Source organism: Hyaena hyaena, unplaced genomic scaffold (genome assembly GCF_003009895.1).
Source record: "Hyaena hyaena isolate Hyena2069 unplaced genomic scaffold, ASM300989v1 scaffold_222, whole genome shotgun sequence".
NCBI classification, from domain to species: domain Eukaryota; kingdom Metazoa; phylum Chordata; class Mammalia; order Carnivora; family Hyaenidae; genus Hyaena; species Hyaena hyaena.
The window spans coordinates 1,092,014-1,110,605 of record NW_024080855.1 but is presented as its reverse complement, the minus strand read 5'-3'; positions in this window follow the sequence as shown (position 1 = coordinate 1,110,605).

Sequence of the window (18,592 nt, the reverse complement as noted above, 5' to 3'; positions counted from 1 at the left end):
CATATACATATTATTATATGTGATTATATAATATATATACATATATATAACCCATATATATATATATGTATATATACACGTAACCATATATATGGGATATTTTCTGGATCCTTTACATGACCACTAAGAAACTCTTCAGACAGACATTTTCAGTTGCCAAGGAAATCAGGAATATTTTTAGAAAATTGTTGCTTTGATTTGAAACAATCTCTTGTTAGGATCCAAGCGGTCCCATCTCTAAAATAGCCAAATACAGACAGCCGCAAGATGAGTAACTCTGAATCTGCTTCCTAGTTGTGGGAAGTGAGTCTTAGTGTCAAAACAGTGCTTGCTCTTCCCTGACTTTCCACATTGACACGGTTACGTCAGAGCACACTCTCAGGCCCATGCAGCTTCAACTGTGCTTATGAAAGACAAAGATGTTCTCAAATGGATTCCTCTTAACTTCCACCATGAGCACACACAAGTTAGCGCGAGCTGAATTTAGCCTAAGAAGTGCTAGGCTAAGGCTTCTAAACTGTCGAAAACCATTCTAGGGGTGAGTTAGCGGCTTTTTGTCTAAAAGGGTCACACAATGTCCCTAGCTAGCACAGTTTGAGGTATCTAGATTCTCACATGTCATTCTGAATAAGGAATAAAACATATTTAAAAATGCTGCTTCAAGAAAATAAGGACGCCAAATCTGCAATCCCTAGTTTGCAATAGTTCTTATGTTTTTCAGGATAGAACACTGAACCCTCATAATCTATTGGGTAAGAAATACTTAGGGGTTGAAGATTATCAGGAGGTTAAAAAAAATACCAAATAGAATAGTTTAGAAAACAAGAGTTTCTGAGTCTGTAACACTAACTAGAAGGAAGAGCTTTGGTTATAAGCAGTCATTTCTGCGTCTTTAGATTATAAAAAGCACCAGGAGATCATACCATCATCTACTAGCTAGACTGTTATGGATTTAGTAGTGCTCACTGCCCTATTTCTGATTCTTTGGTCACACAGTGACTTTCCAGGCTGTGATTTAGATCATTCAGCAAACCACCTCTTAGAAAAGGGATGCAAACATCTTTTCCTCGGTCTTAGTCCTGAAATATTTCACAAAATGAATGTATGAGTTGGCATTTGGTCTCGGGAGTCTGAGAGTTTTGTTACTTTGCAAGGCTTCATTATTAATAACTGTCATCGTTATTATGATAGGAATTGTAAGGGTGGTGGCTCAGCCCCAGGGAGACGCAGCCTGCATATGGGAGCTGTACCAGCAGCGCAGAAGTGTGTCCTGGGGGTTGGGGGGAAGGGAGATAGATACCTGTCTGCTTCCTGGATCCATCCTGATTCTACTGCAACCACACTGCTGCTCTTGAATTTAATGCCAAGGGCATACTATACCAGTACAACCAGTGGCTAGATAATGGAAGGCAGCATGCTCTCTTTGAGAAAGGTATGGAATATGGGAGGATTTTACTATGTACCTACTGTTTGCCTTCTTTGTCTCAGCCACCCATTTAACAACAGGAATAACAATATACTGTATTAAGGTTAAATAAAATGGTGTATTTTATTTTGTAGCCCAGAATCTGGAGCATGCTAAGTATTCAAAAATGTTAGTTCCCTCCCTCTCTCTCTCTCTATTCTATAGTGTTACCAGCTGGATTCCAAGACCTGACCTTGACTGCCTAACTGCTTGTACTTACTGACCTTTGTCTCCCATTTTTCCTTTAGCTCTTAACTCAGGTGAAAGATCTGACAGGCATAGCATCCTATGATGGAAACCAAAACAACATCTCAAGCAATAATGACTATCTGGACAAGGAGCTCGGCAGCCCAGACCACTCAGATGAGATTGAGTCCAACTCCTGACTCATGTCTATGTAGATGGACCATGGAGGGACTGATATTTACTTTGTCCTCACTGTAATACTAAAACTCGCCTCCCTTCCAGGAGGAACACAAACTTCATTTACATAACATACAATGTATGAATAGGCATGTTTTCTTAAGGCACATGCAGGACCTTATGCCTGTCTCTGCAAATGATGGCAAGGAACCCCTTTTTAAATATTCCTTCCAACCCTAAATAAAAGGAACTCATCCACTGTTGGTCAGGGAGTGATGGCTTTATGCCTTATGTGATGCATATAAATTTTCCTTTTTTGACCACTCACCTGATGCAGTTTCTATCTGTGACTCACCAAGGAGTAAACTCACAGTAGTTGGGGTACGATAGGAGGAGGTTGCAGTTCTTGCTAATATAGGTTCACTTGCTATGTAAACTTTTATTTGAGATCAACTTAGAATATCATTGCCATGAAAACAGAGACATAGCAAAGTAGGAGATAAAACACACCTTAGTTTATGGTGTGTTTATGGTGATGAAAGTAATTTACTTTCTAGGTCAGCAGCACTGGGCAAAGCCTGAGTAATAAACAACCTTGAATAATACTGATTTTAGTTAAAGTGGAACTTTTAAAACTATTCTTTGTTGTGCCTTCATAATGGTTTTGTCTAAGTAGCACATGATGGCCGTACCTTCCCTAAATGGCCTTTGATAAGCCAATCTATTTTAGTCTCATCTACTTTAAAACAAATGCAGAAAAAATCATTTCAATCTGGAGAAGAATAAAGTGTGCATCTTTCCTAGAAACAGCTGTAAAGTGGAACCAAATAGAAAAATTTAGACTAAATCCCAAAGCAGCTGAGACGATTCTAAAAATTTAGCTTCTCCTTTCCCTTATGAGGTGCTAACAATGCAAGTGGAGTTTTACTTGTGTAGGGGTCAAGGGCACGCTACTTCAAGATGGGCCACGTTGGCATGAAGATTATTTTGATTTAAAAGCAATCAAATCCCAGCAGATTTAGGAAAAGCTCTTGACCTCCTTGCCAATTGCCTGCAGGAAGACAGCTACCAACAGAGATACCTCTTTTGCCTAAGAAGCTTGTCTATATAATAGGGGACCCTTTGTTTTCCACACATTTTATTGCTAATGGTCATTCTCCCCTTTGTATACTCAGACTCCTACCCCTATCCTTAGCTCCTATAGCATCATGCTGCCTGTCTTTGGAATTTCCATGTTTGTGTGGGTCCCCTGTACCTATACTATTAAATGTGATTTTCTCCTGTTAATATGTCTTATGTCAATTTGATTCTCAGTCCAGCCAGAAGTCCAGCTTGAAAAGCAGAGGAAATTCTTCCTCCCCAACATCCCTGAAGTTTACCCAATGTGAACTACAGGGTACCATCTCTCTGCGTTGATATTCACATCTATTCCTTTTGTGTTTCTATGAAGTATTTTTTTAAGGAAATATAAGAGCCCATGACAGATCATAAAATTAACACGGTGAACACATTACCTTGCTCTGTTCTATCGGACGTCAGTCTCCTAACTTGCATTCAACCTCCTATTTCAATTGGCAACAAATAAATTATTACCAGACCTTGCACAGTTTTTTAAAAATTGCATGGACAGGGGCGCCTGGGTGGCTTAGTCGGTTAAGCATCCGACTTTGCTTGGGTCATGATCTCACGGTTCGTGGGTTCGAGCCCCGCGTCGGGCTCTGTGCTGACAGCTCAGAGCCTGGAGCCTATTTCAGAGTCTGTATCTCTCTCTCTCTCTGACCCTCCCCTGCTCACGCTCTCTCTCTCCTAGAAATAAATAAAACATTAAAAAAAAATTTTTTTTTAAATTCATATTTAAAAAAAAAATTCCATGGACAAAGCACAGCACACCACGTACTGAAACAATGCACCATATGAAATGCAACAGAAACTTTAGTGAAACCGTTAGTGCCTCTCACACATGAAGAGCGAAATCTGTTACCGTAACGTCCCTTACCCCTATGGCTCCTAGTAGTATGAGTTTCAGGGAATGAGGTGCTGGGTGTCATTTTGTTCTCCAGACTATTGAAGTTCCACATTTAAGTACTGCACCCTGCTGCTGCATGTGTTTGTGATGGAGAGTTTTCTTGAACGCACCATGTATTTTTGTGCCTTGTGAATTAAATAAGCTAAATGCCATCTAACCTCCTCTTAGGGAGTCAGTTATTAACAGATAGAGAAGGTAAGAAACTCAGACAGGATTCCATTCCCCAGGCCCACGCCGTATTTTGTACTTGAACTGCAAGGTGCTGAGCGACTTGCCGACAGTCACCGAGGTGCACACTATAGGGACTCACCCTAAAATCAAGGTTTCCTACTTCCCAAACTCACTGCTCTTTTTTGTACACAGCAATTCTCAACTACACTGTATTTTCGGTACTTGTCACGTCCCTTGCTGCACATATTCTTCCCATAGAGTCACGCGAGCCTAATTCTTTCACCTGTTTAAGGGTTTTTCCTTATCTGTCACCTTTGCAGTAAAGTCCTCACCTGTGGCCCTTTCTAAATTTGTAACCCTCCCTCAGCCCCCAAATTGTTTTCACTTGTTCTGATTTTTTTTTTCTCTGCAGCATCACCTTCTAACCTTACCGATATAGAATCTACTTAATTTTGCTGATCATCTTTCTTCTCGCACTGAAATGTAGCCTCTGTAAAGAGAGGTTTCCTGTCTGTTTTCTTCATGACTGTATTCCCAGTGCGAGAACAGTGCCTAACAAATAATAGGTGCTCCGTGAATATTTGTTCAAGAAATCACTGGTCTGCATGATTATAACTTCGCAGAAGTTTGATTTCTGAATAAGCCAGGTGTTGTCATGTTAATAACGTAGGGGTTTTTGAGCTGCTTCCATGTTGATAGGGAAGGTTAAGAAATTATTTGAGAAAGGAAGTCCTCTGGTTAAAAAAAAAGTGGTTGAGTTTTATCTGGTTCATTTATAGCATAGAGTTGCTTTCTTTTTGGATGATACAATAAAATATATGTTGCACTTACAAACATATTTGCATTAAACTATTGATAGCATTGATGACTGTGGCATTAGTGAAGCTACATTTTGAACTAAAATGATGACCTACTTGTGAAAATCCTCTATAAATATACCCAGCAGGGGTACAGTGTTTCAGTCTGTCTCCCCCAAAGTGGCCTTGCTCGTTCAATAGGGAGTGAATGTGGCCGCTTTCAAGCTACTTGATGGGAAGTCAACAACAGTGTCTGTCAAAGAACCGTTTGGAAAAACCCTAGCGGCAGCTGGGTAGTTTAAAGAGTTACCTTCAGTAAGGTATATTAAAGAGCTTCACAACAGAGAGTTTCAAAGGAGATGAGTCTTTGAGGAATCTGTCTAAAGATAATGAAAAATATAATGAATGCTAAGAAGTTCTTTGCAGCTTTTATATAGTAAGGATAATTGGAAGAAACATAACACTTTAACAGTAAGGAAGTAGGTAAGTAAACTGCTGATTGGAAATTAGTGTTTCAATTATGACTATGAGACCAGAGAGCACTTTAGAAATCTTAGGAAATAATATTAAAGTCTTTACATATTGGAAACCACATGTGGTGACTGAAATCATGCAAAAATAGGTTATGGACAAACTAGAACATGACATTTTAAGAAACATGCAAAATGATTTATTGCCTTTATTTTCCTTGGTTTGAAACTTTATAACTAATAAAACAATAAAAATATATTGATCATAGAGCAAAAGTGATAGCAGTTTACCTAAGGTAACGTAGGGGAAGTCAATTCATACAGAAGGCAAGTACTGATATTCTCAGACTAACATGTGAAAAGGATTTCCCAAACTATGTCTTTAGGATTTTCCAGTTAATAGCAGCTGTATCATTCACATGCACAAAGGAATGTTTGGTTACAGAAGATTTCACTCCTATTGGAGATTTACGATACAGCTAATAATTCAAGGATCCAAAAATCTCCGTAGTAAAATAAACGGGGCAATTATACTTTATTTTTCCCCAAATTATCGGACCAAGTGTTTTGGTTTTTTTTCCTAGTCTACCTGTGGATATCTTGAGAAAGACCACTGTTCTGCAATGAAGGTTTGAACATAAGGAAAAATATAAGAGATCAAGGGAAAAAAAGAGGTCGAGTGGTGGGTCCAGGTTGCTTTATCTCTGAAAGCTGTCTGAGGAAGACTGACCTTGTATCTAATTGCTAGAATCAGGAGGCAAAAAGGAAACTTCCCTCTAAAAATAGAAGTGGCATGGTGCCTGGCTGGCTGAGTTGGTAGAGCAGGCAACTCTTGACCTTGGGGTTGTAGGTTTGAGCCACACGTTGGGTGTGTAGGTTACTTAAAAACAAAATCTTGAAAAAAAAAATAGAAGTAGCCTTGTAAGAGTCTGTCCTTAAAGACCTTATATAGCAGAATTGAATCCATTCCACAGGCAGATGAGTCATTGGGAGCCATAATCTTAGGGATTATTGAATGGAGCTAAGAGCTGGTAGGGAAGTTCCAGAACCCAAGTACCCCAATCATACTTTGTACTGGTCACAATTAGAGTATTATTAATTTTCTTCGGGATTGATCTCAGGAGCTTGTGAACCCCTTCATCCCTCCCTCCTTTAGCCTCTCTGTCTCTCCCCTCTTCCACCTCTCTCTGTAAGCTTCTCAAAAACAACCATTTATGTTCATCTTTGTATCCACAGGGGCTGGAACTTAGTTGGTGCTGAATAAATACTGACTGAATTAACAACAGAATGAGTGAATGAATGAATAAATGAATGTTCTCATGCTCTACAGAATGTTGGACCCAATTAACTCAAAATTGTTTCCAAGTGCAGCTCTCAAGTAAAATAGTCAAAATCAATTTTCTGTATTTCTATTAGATTAGAAAATTTTAGAATAATAGTTTTCAAACTTTCCCTAATTTCAGCTCTGCTCATTAGTTTAAAATTCATATTTATTTTTAATTTTATAATATAGGATATTGTAAAACATTCACACATTTCAGAAAAAGGTACCTCATCTCCTAATTATCAACAGCTGGGCTACATACCTTGTAGTTGGTTGGGTATAGAAGAGCACTGCTTTTGAGGTCTATTTTGGGAAATATGGATTATGTAAAATTGTTTTCAGTAACTACAGAGGATCCCATAAAATGGTTATGCTATAAGCAATTTAACTTTCGCTATTGATAGACTTTCAGGATGTTACGGAGATTTACTATTATGAGAAATGCAGCAAATACTGTTGTATCCTAGATTAGATATTGAGAAACAAAACTGTTTAATCATAAATTTTAAAAATGAAAATTTTTAAATTTGGTTGTCAAATTATCAACCAAAAGAAATGGCTCACCAAATTTACATTGCTCCCAGCCATGTAGAGCATATGCATTTTCTATATTTATGCCAAAATATTTTTATTATCTATTTTAATTTGTTTCTAATTATTTGGGTGAAAAAATGGTACCTTATTTTATACTTTCCAGATTAGTACTGAAGTTTGTCAACTTGCATGTAGTATTTGTCACTGTTATTGACTTTAGCCAATTAAAAAAAACAAACAAACATGTCATTGCTATGAAGTGTCTAGTCCTGTTAGAAATTATTGTAAGGAATACTGTACCTTTGAATTATTCACAAACATACAGTTGTCTATTCATGTGGCTCCTGAGAAGATCTGCAGTATTACATGTTTTATAATTTTCATTAGGAGACTGCAACTTGCATTTATAGCCAGGTTGGTCAATTTTCTGGACAAACAGTCCTTACTTCCAGAACATCACTTCTGCTTTCTTTTTTTTTTAACGTTTATTTATTTTTGAGAGAGAGAGAGAGGGAGTGTGAGCAGGGGAGGGGCAGAGAGAGAGGGAGACAAAATTTGAAGCAGGCTCCAGGCTGCGGGCTGTCAGTACAGACCCGGACACAGGGCCTGAATTCTTACACTGTGAGATCATGACCTGAGCTGAAGTTGAATGCTCAACCAACTAAGCCACCCAGGCACCTCTTTTCTGCTTTCTAAGTGACTCTTCCTTCAATAATATTACCTGCTTGTCAACAGATATGTTTATAATTAATTCAGTATCCTGTGTGGCTAATGCTGTGTTAGACACATTGACAACAAATGTATTGTAATTATAATGGGTTTAACAACCTGGTCTTATTTTTTCCCCCCACACTAAATATTAATTCTGCCAACATTCAAAAAAAAAAAAAAAAGAAATGACAGAATCTTCTTATGCTGTCATAAATAGCATATTCATGATTAAAAGCAGAAAAGACTAGGGGAACCTAGGTGGCTCAGTCGGTTAAGCGTCCGACTTCAGCTCAGGTCATGATCTCACGGTTTGTGGGTTCGAGCCCCGCATCAGGCTCTGTGCTGACAGCTATCTCAGCACCTGTAGCCTGTTTCAGATTCCGTGTCTCCCCCTCTCTCTGACCCTCCCCTGTTCACACTGTCTCTATTTCTCTCTCAAAAATAAATAAAACTTAAAAAAAAAGCGGAAAAGACTACTGTGATCAAACGGTAAAAAAGTTATCAATTGACTTATCTAATTATTATGGTATATAAAAATCTCTTTTTTTTTTATAAACAAACTGAATGATATAGACAGTACTTGGATAAAAGAATTACTGGAGTCAAAGACATTAGTTAAGATACTTTAAACACACACACACACACACACACACACACCCTGAACAGTAATCACACGGTGGTGGATATTTTTTGAACTTATCTTTTTGGAAAATAGATTATTAAGGTAAGAAAATTATTACTGAAAAAAAAACTTATAGCTCTTCTTTATTATTCTCAGACCATATTTTTCATGAACAATTCTATTATTTTTAAAGAAATGGGTTTGCTTTTAAATGATCATTAACAAGGAGAATGAAAATTCCCATTATATGGTAACTTAATGCTTAGACTCTAGTTTGTTTTCCTTTTTATTTTTTCACCCAAGGAGCTTTTCAATTAGTAAGCATAAGAAAAATTATAATAAATTCAGTAGCCTGTGTGTATATCACTCATTATTTATTGACTTAATGGAAATAAATAAGATAATTTCAGATTGAGGAAAATTTGTTTTGTTTAAGGTTTTTACAGAATGGTATTTTACTCTCTATTACAACCAGAAATTCTTTCAGGGTCCATCACTCACAAATGATCTTCCTGAATTTCCTAATCATGTGAGAAAAATCTTTCACTGAGAATCAGCAGATTGTATTTATATCTAGGCTCTGACACTAAACATCTCTGTGTCACCAGCATAATTTATAGGAATAATTTTCTGAACTTCTGTTCTTTTTGAGTACAACAATGACTTTGACTCCACTGAGACAGAGCTACAAACTCAATTTCCTTGACTTGTCTCCCAACAGTAACAACTATTTTAGAGAATTCACATGAAGGTAAATATTTCAAGTGTTTCTTGAAGTCCTGAGTCATTTGGCAAGATGAGTCCACGGCTCCTACATTTTAACCACCAGCACAACTGTCCACGTATGGGGCACATACATCTCAGTTCACCAAATCCTTCCCTGACCTGTTTCATTTATTTACACTGAGGTGCTGAAGACCCTACACTCAGTCAGTGTCAACTAAAGGCTGGACAGAAATCTATGGAGACTTTATGTTCTAAAATTCAAAAGGTTGAGATTCCAAAGGACTTACTGGTGAGACATCAGGAAAGACTCATGCTGACTGTGTCCAGTTTAGGTCAGCATCCTCACGTCTCCTCCTTGTCTCTCACAGGCACTCACTGATAGGTCTCTTTGGATCCCTTTTGCCTTTTACCTCTGCAAATGCCTCACAGATCTCTCCAAACTCTGTTTTGTGTCTTTTTGTAGGGGTCTAGGGCAGTCTGCCCCAAGATGGGCCACGTTGGGATGAACATGATTTGGAACTAAAAGTAACCAAAACCCAGCAGATGCAGAAAAAGCTCTCTTCCAGGACCTCAACTGCCTAAGTTTACATCAGAAATGAGAACCTGTACCAGGAAGAGAGCTAATAACAGACTCTCCTTATCTTAGAAACTTACCTGCATTATAAGCAACCTTTGTTTGTCCAAACATCTCCTTTCACCTTCCTGCTAATAGCCTTCTCCCCTTTGTGTCTTCAAACCTTACCCGTCTCCTTACCTCAAATAAGGTTCATGTTGTCTCATTGTCATTGGACTTTCATATCTGTATGGATTCCTTGTATGTACACCTATTCAATTTGATTTTTTCCTATTCATCTGTCTCATCAGTTTGGTTCTAAGTCCAGCTAGAAGGACCTTAAAGGGAAGGAGGTCTTCCTCTCCAACAACTCAAACATTCTAAACTTTAGCATCTCTGCATATTCTCCTCTCCTGGTAGACTCTTCAGTAATCTTTCTCTACTGGGGTGCTTTACCAACGGCAAGGAGTCTGGATTCATATTGGTTCATATAGGTAACTGGAGACCAGTCTTGTTCAATTCCCCGCCCAGCCATGACTCCGGAAGACCCCTGCCTGTGACAATGCCCCTGCTTGCTGTCAAGGAGAATCACCTAGGAGGGGGGTGGAGTGGGAGCAACACAATTATTATTGGGCAAAGAAAGTTTGGCCTGTTTATGGGATTTACTTTATGAAACTCTCTATTTTACATAAGAGACACAGACCTACAGAATTAAATGATCTGCTTGGTTTTAAAGATTGACTTTGAACATATATTTTAAAAAACATCTTGACAAGAGGCAAAAGGAAAACTTGAGCACTGAGAACAGATTAATAGCTTCAAAGGGGGTAAAGAGTTATTAGAAAAGTAAAGGAATAGAATGTGGGCAAGAATGAAGGAGGGGGGCGCCTAAGTGGCTCATTCGGTTAAGTGTTGGACTTCAGCTCAGGTCATGATCTCAAGGTTTGTGAGCTTGAGCCCTGCATCAGGATCTCTTCTGTCAGCATAGAGTCCACTTTGGACCCTCTGTCCCCTTCTCTATCTCTGCCCCTCTCCTGCTCCCTCTTTCTCTCAAAAAATAAACAAACATTTAGCAATAAAGGAAGAAAAACCCAGGCCGGAGCTAAAGAAGTCTTCTCCAGTTGATAACCATGCCTTTCCACCTACTGGAAGAAATTTTTTAGGTGTATTAAACCTGTGAAATTCTCAACAGTTTTCATAAGCACTTAAGAAAAGGGACTTGAAGAGGTTTAGAAGCATAAATTGTCAGAAATAGCCTCAGCATATTTGAGATGAAAGATACTAGAGAGAATATATATTAAATGTCTTTGGAGTCTATTAATTCTAGCCCCTACTCAAGGAATTTTCAGCATGATCACAGAGTTATATACTTGAATAACACAAATCCAACTATTATTGGTTAGTAAGTAGCTATGTGGCTATATACTATTTTATATTCTCAGATTTTGAAGTATGCTGGCTCTTAGAAACCAGTTTTTAAGTCTAACTTCTCCTAACAGTATATATTCTCCACCATTATCTTCCATTTATCTTCATATTGTGCCTATCTCACTCAGGGTATTCTTTCTTAAATACACCATATAAACCAATACTTATTCTTGGTATGATAGAGTAGGCAGTTAGTTAGGCTTTAACAGTATGCCTGGAGGTCAGGGGCGAGTCACAACTATCTGGGAAAGTCAGAGAGCTGTCATGTCAATGCTTCTTTTTAATATATTTTTTAGTGTTTATATTTATTTTGAGACAACAAGACAGAGCATGAGCGGGGGAGGGACAGAAAGAGGGAGAGACAGAATCTGAAGCAGGCTCCAGGCTCTAAGCTGTCAGCACAGAGCCCTACGTGGGTCTCCAACTCCTCAACTGTGAGATCATGACCTGAGCTGAAGTCCAATGCTCAATGGACTGAGCCACCCAGGCACCCCTTGGAAACACTTCCAAAATAAAGCCACGAGAAACTGGGTCAAACCAGACTGGACCAAGACAAAGAAGGCTGGAAACCCTGCCCGCCTAAGGGAAAAAAGGCACAAAACTCTGCTCACAAAGAAACCCTTTCCGCAGCTAACAGTGATTCCACCACCTAGTTAACAACTGTCAATAATAGAGACTCAACCTCTGGGGTACCCAGCTGTCTGTTCAGTTCAGCGGCCCTCACATCTCCAGAGAGAACTCTCACTTTAATAAACTTTCCTACATGTATCACTCAGTCCTTGTGTCTGGTCTGTCCTTGAATTGTTTCTTGCAACAAGACAGAGGGCCTCCAGCGAGAATCCCAGGGACCCATGGGTAGAGGCCCCAGGGCCCAGAGTTCTCCCCAGGCCACCAGGCAACAAATATTGTACTTATAATTCCCCAAATGTGATTGGGATAAGACTACTTCTGTTATCTACACAAACTTCCACTCAGCTGTCTTACTACACTGAATTTAAATTTACTTTCTTTGCAATTACAGAGAAGAAAATACCTATTAAATTACAGGTTATAAAGTGTCTGAGTCACTGGTAAAGTTACTGCAATGCCATTATGTGAAGAAATATAAGTCAGATACTGTGTTCTGGGCATATTTTATATTACACTGATGAAAAACGAAGTGACTTAAAAAAAATCTTCAGGGATGGAAAGACACAAAAATTGGTCATTTACTCCACAGAAAAGAATATCTTTTCTTAGATGAGGGGAGATCATGTACCTCTCTTCAACCTCACCAGGTTGCAGGCTTTAAGGAATGTTCCTGAAATAAATCTGTAGAACTGGGAACAACAGGAAATTGCCACTTAGACACTTCAAAAGCTTTCACGCTGCCACAGAGCCACCTACTCACTTGATACTGGATCAGTTGCTAATGGTTTCTGCCTAAGGATTTGATTTTCTTTGTCTTCATCTCCAAGGGATCACCTCTTTCCAAATCGATTGCAGTCCACTGGCTAATCTGATTCTAAAATGCAGCACTCGGTTCCGTTGTGTTTCGAAAATTCTTAAGTACACAATCAGTCTAATTTCGGTGACACTGACCCAATGTTTGCAATAGTTTTACAACTCATGTCCACTTCTTTGACAAATATTACCTGGGAAATCCAAAGGTATGATAAATATGCCATATGTGAAATGTTATGGTTTATTTATTTTTTAGTTACAGAAAAAATAGGCCAGATACCTTAAAGCTAGAAACTTTCTTTGACAGTTTTTTGTTTTTGTTTTTTTAATAAAGTAGATTAGATACCTTGTATAAACCAAGTCCTCAATAGGAGGAAATACTAGAAGGAAGACAACTATTTATCAGCCTAGGCATCCTTTAATAGCAGATGTGTTAGCAGCACCTGGGTGGCTCAGTCGGTTAAGCATCCGACTTCAGCTCAGGTCATGATATCGTGGTTTGTGGGCTTGAGACCCACGTTGGGCTCTGTGCTGACAACTAGCTCAGAGCCTAGAGCCTGCTTCAGATTCTGTATTTCCCTGTCTCTCTGACCCTCCCCTGCTCATGCTGTCTGTATCTCTCTCTCAAAAATAAATAAAACATTAAAAAATAGCAGATGTGTTAAAACCCAAAGCAGTTGTGTGAACAAGAAAATTAATCTTGGTGCAAAAACACTGCACTTGGAATTGTAGTCATTGGGACAGATCCTGAGGAGCATTTAACTCAGCTTCCCCCTTTGCAAATAAAGAAATGACCAGGAGTCCTAACATGATACACAGAGAAAAAATTTGCTACAGTGGCCTCTCCCTCAAATTTTATAGCTCATTTAACTTGAGTAGACTATTTCTCATTTCCACATCAGTATTTCTTTCTCAAGAACCCTTGGAAACTACAGGGATGCCACCTCACAGATCCTTTACCCACCCCCCACCCCCCACCCCCCGCCAAAATGTGATTATTTGCATCACTGCACATCTTCATTCCAAGTACTTTTTCAAGATAAATTCCAGACTGCCACATTGCCACAAAGAGTGTGTTTATCTTGTTTACTCTCTCAATACAGATTACACATTTAAAGCCCCAGCTGGGTACAATTCATCCCATTATGATTTAAAATTCTGTTCAGGAGTGAAATGGAAGAAAAGAGGGAGTTATAAATTTCTTAGGCTTAAGAATGAGAAAGGAAAAAAACAATGAATGAAACTCAGAATGAAACTCAGTTCCAAAATATGTAATGCTCAATATAAGTAGTCAATAAAACAAAAGTGGCATTATTTTCTCATCAATATATTCTACCCTACAAACTCTAGTAACATTTTCTTTGTTAATAGGGGCAAATTGGAATGGAATTGCTTTTGTGTGGTGAATTCCTTTGAGAATTCAGTAAACTGTAATTGTGATTTCTGTCAGTTCATTGGTAACAGATTCTATATAGTACAGTCCCACACACTCTCCTTGTTTATTGAATTGTGAGAACTGATCATTGGTAGGCACTAAAATACTAGAAGGCAAAATTGTACCTGAGGAAAAAGAAAGAAGAGAGGGACAGTAGGTTATCTCAGTTGTGAAATACAGTATCCAACATGTCAGAGGGATAGGAAACATTTTAGGGTCAATTTGGCAAGTATATTGCTCGACTTGTGGCTACAGACATTTTATAGTGTACATGCTTAATTTATAATGTTTATGTTTATATGGATAAGAGTCTACGTTAAGAATAATGGCAGCGTGTGCAAAAAGAGGCGAAGATGGTATACAGTGTTTCAATTAATATACAGAACCAGTGAGTTCAGCTTTCATTTGTATGTATTATATGAAGACTTCCCTTTAAAACTTCTGAGACTTGGTTAAATCCACACGAGTTGATACATACTGTATCATGCCAAATCAGAACATGACTTTTGGAAAGATAGAAGCTTATCACTTACCCAACTTCTCCTTTTAGTCTGAGTTGAGCCAGGCCTTCTCTCTTTTCGAAGGCTATTTAGCAAAGATAAGGTTTAACAGAGCTCTGAAACTTTGGACAGAGCTTCTCAGCTGCAGAGAACATAGACTGAATTTACCCTTTAACTGGAGAGGCAAAGATATGGCTATGATATCCATAAGTGTCTTTGGATAGTCTTTGAATGTGAAATTTGCCATTCTGATAAGTGTAGGTATATAGTCAAGCAACACAAGCATAATTCCCCATAGATCGAAAGAATGATTTCTTCATTCTGGATACCATAGTTATAAAGAAGCAGATCAGGGGCAGAGACTTGATATGAAACTGCAATCCTCATTAAATGATAATTTAAACATGTATTAACTCCAATTTATGATGCATACTCATTCGGTTGACTTTGGTTGCTACCTCACACACTGATGGACACATCTCATATATGGTGCTGAAGGATAGGGAACCTGCAGTGCGCTTCTCGGGGTAGTTATCAAGGACTTGCTCTATCTCTGTCCTGTCATATCATTTGGTTTACATTTGGCTGTGCTCAGCAGTCTTTGAGTTCCTGAACATCTGTTGGCTCACTACACTCCCTTTGGAAGGTAGTTTGGACACGATTCAATACCAGGTTGCCCCACTTGAGCCCCAAACAGATACAAGTTTATCACTTGGACTTCTGGACACTCAAACACTTGTGATTTTTTTAAGTGCAAATTTTGGGCCATTTTCTTTCATCTAGTGTTGGTAACTTTTAGTAAGTGACTTTAATATGTAGTCACATAAACACACACCCTTTAAAGCATATGTATGGGCCTTTGGCCTACATTGCTTATGAATAATTCATATTTCACAGCCAAGAGCAGAAACTGTAAGAGAGCATAACAGAAGAGGAAAAATGAAGAAACCTTGTAGATAGTCTTGTTTTCATGTCAAATCTATTTTACTAAGTAGTCTTGTTTAATCTTTTCATCTTCTCATTCTCTTTAATAAGCTGTAAAATTGACAAGAAATGAATATGAAAAGAGAAAAAGAATAGTTAAGGGTCTCCCTGCTCCACAAAGAGTAACTAATGTTGACTGAATAATCGAAACACACAAAGAAAATTCTTTCAAAATGTTTTATGGGTTGTCTTTCCTCTTGATAATTCATTTTTCTTCCCTCTTTTTCCTTCCCACCATCAAGGCTCATTATTTGGTATTATAAGCATGGATGAGTCTTTTAACTACTTAGAGTATAACAACTCTTCAAGTAGAAAGTGATCATGGTAGTAACACAAATTACTTATTTGTTGAGATACTTAAACAACATACTGAAGGGGCAATGATTAAAAAAATAGGAACCAATATTTTAACCCTTTGCTATTTTTTATGCATTGATATTTCAGTCCGTAGAATTAAGAGAATTATAAGTAAAAGTTCTTTGTATGATGTTGCAAACATTAATTGTAATTATTATTGAAGATGGCTACTTTTGAGTTACTGCTATAAATGCATGTGTTTGAAGACATAATAAAAATTTGGAAAAATGTCTTTCTTCATAGCTCCTTACCAATGATCTAGAGAAGAGCTTTGTATATAAGGACTCTCCACTGGGGCAAGTGAGTACCTATAATGTGTTCTTTTTTTCTGTTAGAGAGGAGAGAGCATGCAAGCAGGGAAAAGAGGCTGAGAGGGAGGGAGGGAGAGAGACTGACTGACTCATAAACAGACTCCATGCTCAGCACAGAGACCCTGGGGTCATAACCTGAGCTAAAATCAAGGGTCAGTTGCTCAACTGACTGAGTGACCCAGGTACCTCTGAAACTGTTTTCTAAAGACGTTTTTTAATAATATGCCTTTCAAAACAACTATAGCACAGTGGTAATAGTTCATATGCTCTGGGTTCAAACTGCAAGGCTACAATAGCCAGCTTTGTGACCTTGAGCAAGTTCCTTAGCCTCTGTGTGCTTCTGTTTCCTCATCTATCAATCATTGGTAGTAATATACTCATACGTTACTATGAGAATTAAATAAGGTAGTATATACAAAGAGCCTCGATCAGTGTGTCAGTAAACACTTATTAAATACGGGCTATTATAATTGTAGTCATTATAAAGCGAAGTTGGATTTTATATATGTCAACTAATCCTCAATAAAGGTGCCAAGAACAAAAAATGGGGAAAGGATAGTCTCTTTAACAAATGATGCTGGGAAAAGTAGATATTCATACATAACAGTATAAAATTGGACCCTTTTCTTACATCATACACAAAAATCAACTCAAAATGGATGAAAGACTTAAACATGAGACCCAAAGCTGTAAAACTCTTAGAAGAAAACAGGGTTGGAAGGGGGAAGCTTCATGTCTTAGCAATGACTTCATGGACATGACACCAAAAGCACAAAAAACAAAGACAAAAACACAAGTGGTACTGCATCAAACTAAAAAGTTTCTGCACAGGATGGGTGCCTGGGTGGCTCAGTCTGGGAAGTGGCCAACTTTGGCTAAGGTCATAATCTCATGGTTACCGTGTTCGAGCTCCACATTGGACTCTGTGCTGACAGCTAGCTCAGAGCCTGGAGCCTGCTTCAGATTCTGTGTCTCCCTCTCTCTGCCCCTCATCTACTTACACTCTGTCTCTGTCTCTCAAAAAATAAACATTAAAAAAATAAAAAAACTTCTGCACAGGAAAATAAATAACCATCAGAATGAAAAGGCATCCCACAGAATGTAAGAAAATATTTTCAACTATGGATCTGATTAGGGGTTAATCTCTAAAATATGTAAGGAACTCATACAACTCAGCAATTACAACAGAAACCTCTAATAATCCAATTAAAAATGGGATAATGAATTGAATAGACATTTCTCCAAAGGTGACACACAAATGGCCAACAGGTGTGTGTATGTATGTATGTGTATATATATGGGCATCATCATGTATGTGTGTATGTGGGCACACACATATATGGGCATCATCACTAATCATCAGGGGAGTGAAAAGCAAAACCACAGTGAAATGTCCCTCACACCTGTCAGAATGGATAGTATAATAAAAGAGAAATAAGTATTGGCAAGGATGTGGAGTAAAGGGACACTCTTACACTGTTGGTAGAAATGTAAATGTGTGCAGCCACTATGCAAAACAGTATGAAAGTCCCTCAAAAAATTAAAAATGGAACTACCTTGGTGCCTGAGTGGCTCAGTCAGTTAAGCATCCGACTGTTGATTTTGGCTCAGGTCATGATCTCACAGGTCATGAGATTGAGCCCGACATGGCGCTCTGTGCTGACAGTGCCAAGCCTGCTTAGGATTCTCTCTCTCCCCCACTTCCCAACTCACACAAACACTTTCTCTCTCTCAAAATAAACAATATTTTTTAAAAAATGGAACTACCATATGATCCAGCAATCTCACTTCTGGGTATGTGTCCAAATGAATTGACATCAGTATCTTAAAAAGATATAAGCACTCCATGTTCACTGCAGCACTATTTACAAGAGCCAATATGTAAAAACAATCCAAATGCCCAATGACAGATGAGTGAATAAAGGAAACATGGTATACACACACAGTGAAATACTATCAGCCTCAGAAGAGAAGGGAATGTTGTCCTAGGAGACAACACGGATGAATCTTGAAGCTACTATGCAAAATGAAATAAGCCAAACACAGAAAGAAAAGTACCGCACTGCATGATTCTGCTTAAATGAGGTACCTAAATAATCAAATTCATAACATCAAAGGACTGGGATGGTGGTTACCAGGGCCTGAGGAGGGAGGAATGAAGAATTTTTAATCAAGAGGCGCAGTTTCAGTTAAGATGAATGAGCTCTGGAGATCTGCTGTGTAGCATTGTAAGAGTCATCAACAACATTTACAGTTTGTTAAGAGGATAGGTTTCATTGTACGTGTTCCATCACTATGAGATTTTAAAAAGATGAAGTTGGATTTTATTGCTGTAAGAATATAATGTACAAAATATAAATGGAATTTTACTC